The sequence below is a fragment of the Culex pipiens genome, chromosome 3, assembly GCF_016801865.2.
Source record: "Culex pipiens pallens isolate TS chromosome 3, TS_CPP_V2, whole genome shotgun sequence".
NCBI lineage: Eukaryota > Metazoa > Arthropoda > Insecta > Diptera > Culicidae > Culex > Culex pipiens.
In genome coordinates, this window is record NC_068939.1 from 70,004,272 (window position 1) to 70,018,537 (window position 14,266).

Below are 14,266 nucleotides of genomic sequence, written 5' to 3' on the forward strand. Positions count from 1 at the left end.
TAGAAAACGTTGAAAAATGTAAATAAGAATTTGAGAAGTTTTTTTCCTTTAACATTGTTTTTGTTAATATCATATTTTTTTGTGTGTGTCTATTTTTTTACGGTTTACTTACAATTCATAAACTTATGTCGAAGTCCTCCAAAAGATACAGATTTTCAAAAATTACGTTTCATTTTTATATGGACAGCAACCAAAATTGTATGGACCCTTGTGAGGGTCATTGACACAAAATGGCTTCTATGGTCATAGGAAAGGCCCCTACAAAGTTTGAGTCATTAAAAATATCAATATTCAATATATTGAATTTTAAAATCAGTTTTAGTTTTTGGTAGAGATTTGCTCAATAGACTAAACACATTTGAAAAAAAAACCTTGATGATAAAATCATTTTAAACTATTTTTAATATTGAAAACAACATCACAAACTAAAATTTTACAGTTTAAATAAATTGTGAAGAACCGTATTTGAAAATTACTTATATTAAGAAAATGAATCGTAAGGTATTACAATTGTAAAACTGGATTTATTTTATTTATTAATTATTAAAATGGCAGCGATTTGAAAACGTTTTTTAACTCTTCTTGATGAAAAATACGTTTCTGCAATTCCGTCGTGAAACTACTTACTTTTCCTGTCATTCTTGAACGACGAAATGGCCTACTTTTCTGTACCAAAAATAACAGAATCGAATAGCAACACTTTTCAAAATAAATGCTGAAAAGTTGAACTTTTCAGCACTTGTTCCGAAAAGTAACACTTTTCAACATTTTTTTGATTTAAACGATTTATTGACAAAATACACGAAAATTTGACATAAAATTTCACTCAGTGTGTGTTTTTTGGAATTGCAAAAAATGTTGTATGGAACTCGTTGCAAAACTTGATTTTTTCAGCACTCTTCGTATTTATCCAACTCGGTGAACCTCGTTGGATAAATGTACGACTCATGCTGAAAAAAATCCTCTTTTTGCAACTTGTTGCATAAACTACTATTTTTTTATTGATATCATTAAAGAAGCTGGTTCTGATTGCGTGTGAGTTGGTAGAGAAAAATCTTTGCCAACATTTCCGAGTCAATGTTTTTTTTCTTGCTAAAAACTACGCTTTATACAAAAGTTCCAAATTTGGTTTAGAAAAGTCAAAAAAGAGCTCAACCACCAACAACTAGCTTGACAGAAGGAACACAACACCTTTCCCTCCACTCCAACAGTACTTCCACAATCCGTACCATAATATAATAAAGAAACTCTTTTTTTCTTCCTTTCCTCTTCCCCCAAAACATCGACGACGCGACTTCTTAAAGTCAAGTCACTCTCGGCCGCCGTCGGTCCGTCGATCGGTCTTGTCACACACACACGCCCTACCTTGTCTGTGCTTCCCCGCGGCATCCACAACACAAATTGCGCACACAGATACAATACACCTTCACGGCACCAGTGTAGTGTGGCTTAAGCCTCCGGTGGTGACCAATTCTCGCAGGTGAGATCGTACCAATACTAAGTGGAAGGAGGTGTTCTCTCTCGTTCCCTTCTGCGATCGTTGCGCGATCGTGCGACCGAGAAGGCACGATCGCGGCCCCGGTCGTTTGTAGTTGTGAGCCCGGATCTGGACCTGTGGCCAACCTGGTGAACCTGGCCGATCGCGGCGGCGCGCAGTTGCTAAGAAACCTAGTAGAGGTAGTTTAGTTCGAAGAGTTCGGACACCTGCTGGAATCTACGACGATTTTTGACGGAATTTTCGGCGGAACTTTTGTGCGCGTTAAGTGGGCTCACAATAGGTGCGATTGGACGTGCGCGCGCGCAACATTTGTGACAGACAGGCGATCGGGAGGAGCTTCCGCCAGCGAGGGGGACACTTCCGGGAGTTTGGGGCGAACGGTCGGCTGGCGATCGGAGCAGGATCGTGTCCGCGGAATCACGGCGCAGCGCAGTGCGTACACGATCGCGCAAAGTGTGTTGTGCAGCACCGAAGAGTGTGTGAGAGAGAGAGAGCGAGAGAGCGATCGACGGTGGTGGGAGAGTGCAAAGTGTTGTGAGGGGGAGAGGAAGAACAAGGAAGAAGCATCTAGCGGGAGAGTTGCGTGCGTGTGAGAGAGAAAGAGAAAGAGAGGTAAGAGGAGTGTCGATAGTGATTTAAACGAGTGTGTTGTCATGGAGTTCCTTCGGGATGAGAAATGTTGAAGTGAGCATTCCTGGTGGCTGAATCAAGGGAAGAAAGCTAGCATGTAATGCAATTTTACAGGATCGTACTGCAAGAAATCAGCAGCAAAATCAGCTGCAAATCGACGTAGCAAAAAAACACCAACAAGGATAACATGCACGCAAGCGACGAACCCCAGATTCTTCGTCGTCGCCGTCCTGACTTAATTAATGCAGCTAAGTCTTAGGCTTAAGAGAAATATGGTGTGGTGAGGGGTGCGCAAGGAGAGATGAGAGGATGATCACGCGAAACCATTTTTCAAAAGTTTGGTCAATAAATTATTCAAAAAAACCAGCGATCGAAGAAAATAAAATTCCCCCCAATAAAAGCGCGAGGCTGAGGTCGCGAGCAGTCAGCAGTAATCTCGAATCGAAAGGGCAGGGGCGTTCTGAAGGGGGCTAGGGCGCCCATAGAGGGTGGTATCTTGAGAAGTATTGATATGTCATGAACAGAGCCCATTTAAATTTTGTAAAATAACTGAAACACATTATCAAAACGTATTTTTAATTTGTTTGTTTCAACTGCAGAAATAGGTTATAACTGACTTTTTGCAATTCTTGATTTGACTTTCTGTAATAATGATCATAATACAACGCAATAAGTATGTAAACTGTTGTTTGTTGGGTGAAAGTTCATTGAACTATGTAAACATATTTTATAAAACCTTTTTCTAACATTGTTTTATGATGGAAAAAATATTAATGTTTAAAGGGAAGTCAACTTATTTACATACACAGTTAAAATGATTTGTTGATGGATTCTTGTATCATTGTTGAAATAATTTTAATAATAAGATTTTAGATTTTTTTTTTATTAACATTTATGTTACCTATGAGAGCTTTCAGCTAGCAATCTAAACTAAGAATTATGTAGCTTCCCGGCAAAGGCTCCTAAATTCAGCTCTGTCGAAAGATTCTCCAGATCTTGTTCAGATCTATGAATCTAAAATGTAATATCTGCATAGGGACTGTTAAATTCTATTAAAACACAAATGGAATTGAATGATCTGCTTTTAATATTTTGTTAATATAGTTGTTTGGTTTAAATGAACAATATATGGTTAAAAAAATCAAATACATATAATTTACATAGTAATGTGTGTAGCATTAATCTCATCTAATCTAACATAACCTAATCAGACACTAGCGCAGCCAATCTTTCGACAGATCCTGGAGAATGCCTTAGGTTAGATGACGCCTAGCACTCTTCTTGTCATTTATTAACATTTGTAGTGCGCCATTGCATTAGAATGCATTGAAACATCACAAGCGTTAAAGCGGCCAGGCCTACTGCGTAAAGCCGTATCGCAGAGATGACTCGTAATTGTGTTGAGTTTGAACACAGAGTGTTCGAACAACAACACAATTCTGAATCGACAGGAGAGGAAGAAGCGTGGAGACACACCGCCATTCGCTCCGTGATTTGGTTGTATTCGTTGGGAGCACCATGCTAAGGAGGTTTGGTACTCCGGGACCCTCTGGGATGGCACATTGTATTTCCACGAATGCCCTGGACACTATTTTCCGTGGTTATAGCGTCACAACTCGCTCAAATGTGTGTAACATTAATCTCAGTGCATAAACTCAGGTTGATGTGTACCGTTATGCTAACGAATCATGCAAAAATGTTCATTTAAATATAAAACTTTCCTCATCTTAAATTGAAAAAACAATACATTCATGGTGTGTTAATCCTAGAAGAAACTTAAGATAAAAAATTCGAGAAGTTTAATATTTGGTACCATGAAAGAAATTTTTCGGGATCTAGCGAAATATTGCGTCGGGGGGTTTAGAGCAACTTTTACCTTGAAGATTTTTTTTCGATTTACGGCTAGTACAAATTTTATTTAAAGTTTTTGTCACACCCCACCCCCCTCCCCCCCCTCCTTCTTCGAAGTTGGCCCGAAAATCAGGTGGAAAAAATATTTTGCAATGGAAATTTAAATACAATCAGCTGACATTGATTTAAAATGCATTCCACTGTGTTTAAAATCATGTTTAGCATGTTTGGGTTGATTTAAACATCTTTTGAATTTTTAAAAATAATCAATTTTCGTATCGCAAAAAGTTTTTTGACGCATTTTTTTTTGTTTCGTTAAATCTTCCTTTTTGAAAAGTAATGATTGCAAAACATCTGAACTAGTGTAAAATGCATTTTAAAACACTTTTTGCATTGAAATGTTCAGACTTTGGCCTGTTATTTTATTTTTTTTTCAAACCCGCGCAGCATGCGTATTGCCCGGTTGCCACCTTGCTTAAGCAGTGTCCGCGTCTCTTCTGGAAAAGTCTGTATGAATTATGTTGCTGAATACATCATTTTGTCTCGACAAAGATTTACACCTAGATTTACACGAACTTTTTACCAAAATATACAACTCATGAAACATTGTTCACTAAGACTAGGGGGACAGCATGCAATTCCATCGTGCACCTAATGTTGGCATATCAGCATTTTTAAATTCAATTACATCCCTCCCCCCCCTTTTTCTTTATTTTGGAGAGTTGGTTTTAAAAGAAATTAAAATTACTGTTATGGTAAAAAATAATAGTAAAAAAAATAAATGAAAAAAATATAAAAATTAAAATAAAAAACTTTCAAATTAATTTGTAAATACAACCTAAAATACAACATGAATGTTAGGAAGGCACCAACCACCTTAAGGTGGATTTAGTAACGTTTTAATATAGGATAGGATTTTATAGGATTTTTCTTCAGAAAAGTCGATGAAAATCGATGGTTTCATGTTCATCCATACAATTTCTCATAAATATGCCGTGAGAGTCTCTGCATTATACATTTGACTTCCGATAAGTAGATTAAATACAAAATTTTTCAGATTTCCAGCTTTCTCCAGAGCCTATGTCTGAAAATATTTTTACCGAATTCCTCGCAAAATTTTACATAACATATCAAAAAAATGGTGATGTTATGTTTTCAACATTTCGAGATACGAAAATCAAAACTGGGGTTTTCGACGCACCGCGCGCAGTAAAGGTAAAATGACGAAATCGGCAAAAATCGGCTTTTTTCACTAAAACTGCGATAACTTTAAAATTCCATGTAAAATTTTCCGAGGAATTCGATAAAAATATTTTCAGGCATAGGCTCTTTGGTTACGAGACCCTCAAAAGAGTTTTCATTTGACCTGTTCAAATGTTTGACTAGATATTTGAAACTTTGAACTATTTTTCCTTAAAAGCCTATCAATTTAATGTACGGGTCTAATTATTTCGGCCAAGGATTTCCCAGAAAAAATTTGAGCCCAATCGGAGAACTTATTTTTACGAATCAATCTGTTTTTGTGGGGAATTGCTGTATAAGAATACGGGTAATTCTCCGCCAACTCACACAGCAGTTGCCCCGACCCCTCTTCGATTTGCGTGAAACTTTGTCCTAAGGGGTAACTTTTGTCCCTGATCACGAATCCGAGGTCCGTTTTTTGATATCTCGTGACGGAGGGGCGGTACGACCCCTTCCATTTTTGAACATGCGAAAAAAGAGGTGTTTTTCAATAATTTGCAGCCTGAAACGGTGATGAGATAGAAATTTGGTGTCAAAGGGACTTTTATGTAAAATTAGACGCCCGATTTGATGGCGTACTCAGAATTCCGAAAAAACGTATTTTTCATCGAAAAAAACACTAAAAAAGTTTTAAAAATTCTCCCATTTTCCGTTACTCGACTGTAAAAAATTTTGGAACATGTCATTTTATGGGAAATTTAATGTACTTTTCAAATCTACATTGTCCCAGAAGGGTCATTTTTTCATTTAGAACAAAATTTTTCATTTTAAAATTTCGTGTTTTTTCTAACTTTGCAGGGTTATTTTTTAGAGTGTAACAATGTTCTACAAAGTTGTAGACCAGACAATTACAAAAATTTTGATATATAGACATAAGGGGTTTGCTTATAAACATCACGAGTTATCGCGATTTTACGAAAAAAAGTTTTGAAAAAGTTGGTCGTCATCGATCATGGCCGTTCATGGTCACCCGCGACAGACACGGACGACGAAACAAAGAGAAACGCAAAAAGTAACTTTTTCAAAACTTTTTTTCGTAAAATCGCGATAACTCGTGATGTTTATAAGCAAACCCCTTATGTCTATATATCAAAATTTTTGTAATTGTCTGCTCTACAACTTTGTAGAACATTGTTACACTCTAAAAAATAACCCTGCAAAGTTAGAAAAAACACGAAATTTTAAAATGAAAAATTTTGTTCTAAATGAAAAAATGACTCTTCTGGGACAATGTAGATTCGAAAAGTACATTAAATTTCCCATAAAATGACATGTTCCAAAATTTTTTACAGTCGAGTAACGGAAAATGGGAGAATTTTTAAAACTTTTTTAGTGTTTTTTTCGATGAAAAATACGTTTTTTCGGAATTCTGAGTACGCCATCAAATCGGGCGTCTAATTTTACATAAAAGTCCCTTTGACACCAAATTTCTATCTCATCACCGTTTCAGGCTGCAAATTATTGAAAAACACCTCCTTTTTCGCATGTTCAAAAATGGAAGGGGTCGTACCGCCCCTCCGTCACGAGATATCAAAAAACGGACCTCGGATTCGTGATCAGGGACAAAAGTTACCCCTTAGGACAAAGTTTCACGCAAATCGAAGAGGGGTCGGGGCAACTTTTCCCGATTTCGTATGAGTTGGTAGAGAATTACCCATACGTAATTTTAAAATTAAAAAATTGACCTCTCTGAGAACTCCTTGATGATTTTAAAAGTATACTTTTCATTTCTTATAAAATGACATGAACTTTTGATGTAAAAACTTCTTCGGAAGTTAAAATACGCCGTCAAATCGGGCGTCCAATTTTCAAAAAAAAAAGTCTTTTTGACTACACACTTCTATTTCTTTACGGGTACAAATCAAAATCCAGAAAAACGAAAGAAGTCGCACCGCCCCATTGTCACGTGACCCACGAGATATCGAAAAAAGGTTCTTTGATTCGTGATCAGAGACCCCTAAGAACAAAGTTTCACGGGAATTGAATAGGGGTCAGGGCAACGGTTATGTGAGATGGCGTTAACTTAGCCATTTCTAAAAATGTTGTACAGACTGAATTTATTTTAAATATAATCAATGTAGTTAAAATAAATTTAATAATTTCAGTTTTCATTTGTATCAAAATCTAGCAAAATTCATTAATGAAATTATTCACAAAAGTTTTTTTTTGTTGAATAAGTAATTCAAAATCTTTCCAAACATGTCTCAAAGTTCGAAGATCTGGCACCCCTGTCTAAAGTTGTGACTTTTTAAGAAATATTCGTGTCGTTTTTTTCTGATCTGGATCTCACTGGATCTGTGTGAATATTTTGTTTGGATCTACAGTTAACTCTCTGGCTGTCGATTAGCGAGCCTCACGGATATATGATAAAGACAAAAGTGTTCCATTTTGAACGCCTCGACCGGAATTTGGTATCATTAAAGCCCCAAAAGTTAGCCTGATATTTTGAGCGCATTTGGTTAATGTTTTGTTGTTCCGGAAGTTATAAAGAAATTTCAATAAATTTAATTTAATTATTTTCAACTTTTTAATTCGTCTTCGAGAAAATTTTCCCATGCCCCATGATTTTTTTCTCAAAATCGAGGTTTCTTATAGGTTTTGATTCGGGGAACAACTTTGTACAACATCACAAAGCGCTAGGAATTAATCCCGGAAAGATACAGGCACATTTTTAGAGCACGTTATATTTTTTTCCATAATCAAAAAAAAAGTATCCTGTTTCTTTTCGGGATCAATTCCTAGCGCTTTGTTGTTCCCCGGATAAAAACCTATAAGAACCATGAGAATAGAAAAATTCGATTGGAGTTTGGGAAACTTTCTATAAGAAGAGTTTGAAAGTGAAAATTACCCATAGGTAATTTTTAGGAGTTCCATAATAACCTCAGGCCAATGGTGGAAATACTAAACCTTCACCAAATGCGCTCAAAATTTCAGGCTATTTTCTGGGGCCATATTGCTACAAAATTACAGTCGAGGCGTTCGAAATTGAACACTTTTGTCTTTTTCAAATATCCGTAAGCCACGCTACTGTCGATCTTCTGGATATCAATATTGCTCCAGCTGTCAATGAAATTGTCCGTTCAAGAAGATAGCTTTGATTTAGGTTCTATAATTTGATAACTCCCTCTCTCGACGGTTCCTTGAATATTGACAACGAGAGGGTCTACTGTATCATCAGACCTTTTGTTAGATAGGCAATCGAAAGATTTTCCAACGAGTTTAAAAGTTGGAAAATATGGCAACCTTTATCAGGTTGGGTTCACTCAAATGATAATAATTTATGTTTTGAGACCAGATCTTGAAGTTAAATTAAGTTGGCTCCAAACAAAATTCTAGATTCTGGGCACTTTGGTTACGAAAAGATAATAATTCAGATATTTTTTCCCTGAATATCTGTTTTGACCCAGATTTGGGTGAGAGTGGGAAAAGAACCAACCAAATAAGGTTAGTTTTGCCTTCCTCACTGAGGTAAGGCTATAATCCTGCTCTAAAAATGAACTTTTTATTAAAAGCTCGAAGACCCACCTTCATATATACATATCGACTCAGAATCGAAAACTGAACAAATGTCTGTGTGTGTGTGTGTATGTGTGTGTGTGTGTGTATGTGTGTGTGTGTGTGTATGTGTGTGTGTGTGTATATATGTATGTGTTCAAAAATCTTGCCAAGTTTTCTCAGCACTGGCTGAACCGATTTTGATCGAACCAGTTGCATTCGACTTGGTTTAGGGTCCCATACATCGCTATTGAATTGTTTGAAGTTTCGATAAGTAGTTCAAAAGTTATGTATACAAATGTGTTTTCACATATATCCGGATCTCAATTATATGCATGTCAACGATATCCGGATCCATCCAACCCATCGTTGGTTAGGTAATCAAAAGACCTTTCCAACAAGTCCACAACATTGAAGATCTGGCAACCCTGTCTCGAGTTATGACCACTTAAGTGATATTTATGTACTTTTTTGAAGCCGGATCTCACTTAAATGCATGTAAACGATGTCCGGATCCATCATCCAACCCATCATTGGTTAAGTAATCGAGAGACCTTTACAACGAGTTCACAACATTGAAGATCTGGCAACCCTGCCTTGAGTTATGACCACTTAAGTGATGTTTATGTACTTTTTTGAAGCCGGATCTCACTTAAATGCATGTAAACGATATCCGGATCCATCATACGAACCATCATTGGTTCGATAATCGAGAGACCTTTCCAACGAGTCCACAACATTGAAGATCTGGCAACCCTGTCTCGAGTTATGACCACTTAAGTGATGTTTATGTACTTTTTTAAAGCCGGATCTCACTTTAATGTATGTAAACGATGTCCGGATCCATCATCCGACCCATCGTTGGTTAGGTAATCGAGAGACCTTTCCAACGAGTCCACGTAATTGAAGATCTGGCAACCCTGCTTCGAGCTATGACCACTTAAGTGATATTTATGTACTTTTTTGAAGCCGGATCTTACTTAAATGTATGTAAACGATGTCCGGATCCATCATCCGACCCATCGTTGGTTAGGTAATCAAGAGACCTTTCCAAAGAGTCCACAACATCGAAGATCTGGCAACCCTGCCTCGAGCTATGACCACTTAAGTGATATTTATGTACTTTTTTGAAGCCGGATCTCACTTAAATGCATGTAAACGATGTCCGGATCCATCATCGAACCCATCATTGGTTAGGTAATCGAGAGACCTTTCCAACGAGTCCACGTAATTGAAGATCCAGCAACCCTGCCTCGAGCTATGACCACTTAAGTGATATTTATGTACTTTTTTGAAGCCGGATCTTACTTAAATGTATGTAAACGATGTCCGGATCCATCATCCGACCCATCGTTGGTTAGGTAATCGAGAGACCTTTCGAACAAGTCCACATAATTGAAGATCTGGCAACCCTGCCTCGAGCTATGACCACTTAAGTGATATTTATGTACTTTTTTGAAGCTGGATCTCACTTAAATGCATGTAAACGATGTCCGGAACCATCATCCGACCCATCGTTGGTTAGATAATCGAGAGACCTTTCCAACGAGTCCACAACATTGAAGATCTGGCAACCCTGTCTCGAGTTATGACAACTTAAGTTATATCTGTGTACTTATTTTTCTGGACTTTAAAAAAATAGCTGAAATATGTGTCCTTACCACTCATATTACCCATTGTTGGTAAAAAGTGAGGAAGGCATCAACCACATAGGTGGATTAAATAAGTTTTTATTCAAAATTCGATTTTTAGAATTCCTGGATAAAGAAAGAATATTGTTACAAATTGATGTGTATGGTGATTGGACTACTTTATACATTGCTACATTTTGCGAGCTAAAGTCAAAATAAGTATGAAACTATTTTAATTTGGTCCTAGACAATGTTTTAGTGTTTTTTGTCACTAAATGTAAAAGGATAAATTTTGTTGCAAAAAAAAAAAAAAACAATAAACATGATTTAAGAAAATCAAACAAATTATGCGAACATATTATTATTGAAAGATGTAGAATTGGCCTCATACAATAAAAAATCAAACAAAACAAACGAATATTAACTGAAAATAAAAGAAGAATATCATAAATTAACCCTTGTAACTCAGAGAATGATAAAAAAAAACAAAATATTGACCCAAGTAAGTTTAAGATACTTTTTTGACTTAAAAAACAGCTGATCCTGATCCACCCCAAAACGGCGAACCCCGCAAAAACCCTCGCAACACCCCTGCCTCAAGGGCCGCGATCACAACACAACACCGCACACCATCAACCGCGAGAGATCGTCGCCGTCGTCAGGACAGGAAAGCCGATCTCCTCTCGCTGGCTGATCGCGCGCATGATCTCGCATCTGGTGGCGGTGGTGCTAGTAGTGGTGTTATGATCGTACACACGCGATCGCCGTTTGGCGTGTTGGTGTGTGCCCGTCTTGAGGTGAGGTTATCTTTTGACTATACCTTTAAATCGTATATTTATGACTCTTCGACTGTGCGAGAATCAAAAAGTAGTCTCAAAGTCGTTGTCGCCGATCAAGCTGCTGGGCTGCTGGTGGTATTGGTGATCGCGGATAAAACTCACATGGGCACACACTGCACAAAGAAGCTGTTTGTGGTCCACAGGGTGTGTGAGTGTGAGAATATCGAATCTCCGCGCACTGGGTTTTTTGGTATGTGATGCAGAGGAGGGTTTTTTTCTTCTCTTGTTGTATTTAATGAAATGTCATGACATTTCCACCATAAACAATTTCAGTTTTCTTGGTTCGGGGCCCTTGCTTCCTCGGTTTTGGTTGTTGTCGGAAGGTTTATTTTTTTTTTTCGGAAGACTGCAACCGGCATGTAATTTTGATGGAGGGGAGAGAAGAGAGAGTTGGAGGGAATTGGCATCCGAGGGATTTGCAGATGCAGATTCGAAATCGAGGAAGAAAGAGATCAATGGCCGCGAGCTGCAGGAGGATTTTGGTAATTGGATTATGAAGATTAAATGATTTGGTGCATGCGATTTGGAAATCATGCTTTTGGGGAAATAGAATGGAACTTATCTGTTTATTTGTTATATGAGTTAGTCGATTTGAATACTTACTGTATAGTAAAAGTAAATATTAATCTAACTCCTTGAATTTATTTAACAACACCTTTAGCATTGTTGACAATAAATCAGTTGTTACAAACAAACATAGAAATGTTTTAATTATTCGAAGTCTCGATTTTCCGAAGTTTCGATTATCCGAAGATTTGTATGGGACTTTGGATATTAGAACCATTAACAAAAAATATCAATTATTTTTTATTCAAATATTTTAAATAACTTTAGATTGGTTTAAGGGTCATACTAAAGCTCGACAATCTAAAATAAAACAGCAAAAAAAAATTAACTCCAAAATTCAAGCCTGATTTTCAAAATAAATGAGAAGAAAAGTATATATCACTAAAACATAAGTACAGTAATGCCACTACTAAAAATTTGCGAAAAATCGATTAATTTAAGAAAATATATTTTGTCTTCCCAAAATTCAATATTTTTAAAAAAGGTTTAAAAGTTTTTATTCGATTAAAAATACATAAACATGCATTATGTGATGTATTCTGAAAAGTTTACAATCGATTTTTTCAAATATAATGTCAGTTTAGGCATTTTTTTCAATCTTGGAATAAAATTTAAGGTGATATAACATGATGTCGATTCTCTTCGTTTATTTTCATTTTTAAGTTTTAGTTAATTAGTAAAGTGATAATCGTATAGTTATACTAACACTTTATCAACGCTCGATAAAAACAAACACAACCGTTTTATGACTCTCAAGAACCATACTTGAGCCTTCGCCTACCTGTTTCTCCGACAAACCACCCAACAATAACAAACCAGCAGCGCCCTGAACTAATGACGACACCAACGACAACAACCGCAGACCGGGTCAGCCGATGACGCTGCCAGAACCAGTCCGGCGAGGCCCGGTCAACCGGTCCTGCTGCGGTCCACGAACCAGTCGAACCTCTTCAAAAGCCGCTGATCCGGTCAAACGTGCACGTGATTCTGCTGCTTCGTTTTACGCGCAGCAGGTTCGTCACTTGCCGCCGCGACCGAACCTGGCAAAATTCGTCAAATGACTCTCAAAAGTCTCGCGTACTCTCTTGCGTCACGGAAAGTCCAAAATGTATTGGCCCGAGGACGAAACCTTTGCCGGAAAGCCCGCACATGCCCTCCGGCGGTTTAAGATCGCTGAACGGAATGGTCACTTAACACCTTGAAGATAATTGTCAGCACTGGCGTCGTGGACTTTGGCTGCGTCCGAAACGAAACGTCAAGGTGGCGGCATTTCTCAAGAGATTATTTCGACGGGTTGACGGTTTGGGATGGGACGATTGTGCAAAGCCATTGACGCCTCCAAGCGTCAGTGACTTTTCGCCCAGTGTGATTATTTTGGTGCGTCCGATAGAAGTTCATCGCCTGGGTGACCGTTCAAGTCACTGTTGTGATAAAGAATTCCCCAAACATACTTCTTCGACCCAGATTTTTTTCATTGTTTTATTTAATTTTAATTCATTTGCAATAGCTATTTTTTTATAACTGGGTAATTCTCTACCAACTCACACGAAATCGGGAAAAGTTGCCCCGACCCCTCTTCGATTTGCGTGAAACTTTGTCCCAAGGGGTAACTTTTGTCCCTGATCACGAATCCGAGGTCCGCTTTTTGATATCTCGTGACGGAGGGCCGGTACGACCCCTTCCATTTTTGAACATGCGAAAAAAGAGGTGTTTTTCAATAATTTGCTGACTGAAACGGTGATGAGATCGAAATTTGGTGTCGAAGGGACTTTTATGTAAAATTAGACGCCCGATTTGATGGCGTACTCAGAATTCCGAAAAACGTATTTTACATTAAAAAAACACTAAAAAAGTTTTAAAAATTCTCCCATTTTCCGTTACTCGACTCTAAAAAATTTTGGAACATGTCATTATATGGGAAATTTTATGTTCTTTTCGAATCTAAGGGTCATTTTTTCATTTAGAACAAAAATTTTCATTTTAAAATTTCGTGTTTTTTCTAACTTTGCAGGGTTATTTTTTAGAGTGTAACAATGTCCTACAAAATTGTAGAGCAGACGATTACAAAAATTTTGATATGTAGACATAAGGGGTTTGCTTATAAACATCACGAGTTATTGCGATTTTACGAAAAAAAGTTTTTCAAAATCCTGCAAAGTTAGAAAAAACACTAAATTTTAAATTGAAAAATTTTGTTCTAAATGAAAAAAATGACCCTTCTGGGTCAATGTAGATTCGTACATTAAATTTCCCATAAAATGACATGTTCCAAAAATTTTTACAGTCGAGTAACGGAAAATGGGAAAAATTTTAAAACTTTTTTAGTGTATTTTTCGATGAAAAATACGTTTTTTCGGAATTCTGAGTACGCCATCAAATCGGGCGTCTAATCAAATGTCAAATGTTGAAACCATGGCTCGTAAATTCAATGTTTAAACTTTTTTATTTTTTTGCCCACCCCTCGGCTTTGGTCAGAGTCGAGGGACATAAACTTCAAAAAATATTTGCAACGG

General features: G+C 37.2%; 1 protein-coding gene across 6 annotated transcripts in view; it reads left to right on the forward strand.

The window, feature by feature from the left end:
• The first annotated feature begins 1,636 nt into the window (after positions 1-1,636).
• LOC120419966 (protein grainyhead) overlaps positions 1,637-14,266 on the forward strand; it is a 441,413-nt gene continuing 428,783 nt past the window's right edge. For 2 of the 6 annotated variants that reach the window (XM_052711198.1, XM_052711199.1), the window contains exon 1: positions 1,640-2,110. The gene's annotated coding sequence lies outside the window, so the exon portion shown is untranslated. Of the gene's footprint in view, positions 2,111-14,266 lie in introns of all 6 variants that reach the window. The other 4 variants (XM_052711200.1, XM_052711202.1, XM_052711201.1 and 1 more) reach the window with 3 other exon arrangements.